Raw genomic sequence first — 1525 nt, forward strand, 5'->3', positions numbered from 1 at the left:
TCCCTATTTTGATCTATAAATTAGAATAAACCAAAGCACAGAGCATGTTAATAACTTCTGATTAAAATTTTCAAACTCATGTTCCCTTCATAACTACTATGTCTATACAAGTGAAAGATAGATACAAAGCCCTTTGGGAGAAGACTTTTAAAATGGGGTTGGGGATAAGCAGCCAAGAACTTTGTCTTAGAAATGGTGGGAGTGAGCCACTGAAAAAGTTTTTAACATAAGCAATAACTTCTGTGATGCTTTGCAGAATTCTGAAGACACCATTAAAAATTAAAGTGAAAGCCTCAGCTTGGTTTTGTATATATTTCAATAGGCAAAAGATATATTTAATGCAGAGGGTATTGAATTTGAATTAGTACGAATATTATTAATTTAATGTTCATACTGCATTTTATAGTTTATAAACTGTTAGCAATAACTTTATATATTTTCCCTCATAGCAACACAGTAAAATATATCAGCATTTTATTTTTCCCATGTTATAGATGAGGCAACCTTTAATAAGTGATCTATTTCTTTCCTGTGCATATTGGTTAACTGGTAAATGATTAATTTATGTCTACATGAACTTCATCATGCAGAGTATTTATTTTAGTGTGAGCTGGTATTTATTTTACCTGCAAAGCATTACAGTATCCAATTATATATGCATGTTTTAAAGGCAGTAAAGTAGCCACCAGTAGTTAATGCAACATTAAGTCAGAGATTTGAAATTACAGTAAATTCTGAGTTAGGGTATTTAAATCAACCATCTCTCTTTCTCCACCCCACCCCACCCCCAACTGGTTTGTGTGGGTAAGAAATGGTCCTTCTATTAAATGACCACATGGCACCCATCCTGTGACACTAAAAAAGATGTGTTGAGATTTTCAGAGTCTAAAAATCTTCACTGTAAAATAAAGAACCAAAAGGTTTATAATTACATTTGGCTAGAGAGTAAGGGTAAACAAATATGATCCTTTACATCTGCCTGCAGGAAAACTTGTGATTATGGGGCTTCTATCTTGCCTGCTTCCTTCTTTCTTCTTTTGCTTTCATTTAATCCTGTTTGTTTTCTTTATCAGGTTTTCACATCAGTAAGACAGTGTGGCTGCTTGTATGGAGAAGTTAACTAACCACACATAAATGATATATTAAGGTTTAATAAAGAGCTATGTCCCCTGCAATACTATCATTTGCATTATTTCTCCATATTGCACTCTATTGAGCTGTAAGTAAAACTGTTTATCTCGATGTGTGTGACACTTAAGTCCAAGGTTCTCAAAATACTCCTAATACCCCTCTAATATTATTTTACTATTCCAATCTTATAATTTAGAGGATAAAGCACCAAAAAGTTGTTATTTTATGTCTAATTTTTTAATTAATTAGAAATGTGCTTTCTTTTAATGTTAATTTGTTATATATAATTCTCCTTCATTTATTGATCTCAAGACTCTTAAATTTAGCCAATAAAACTATTATTTTAAAAAATTCAGTGCAGAGAGTTCCTGACCTAATTTCACATGTAAAAGTT

The sequence above is a fragment of the Pteropus alecto genome, unplaced genomic scaffold (assembly GCF_000325575.1).
Source record: "Pteropus alecto unplaced genomic scaffold, ASM32557v1 scaffold155, whole genome shotgun sequence".
Classification (NCBI taxonomy): Eukaryota; Metazoa; Chordata; class Mammalia; order Chiroptera; family Pteropodidae; genus Pteropus; species Pteropus alecto.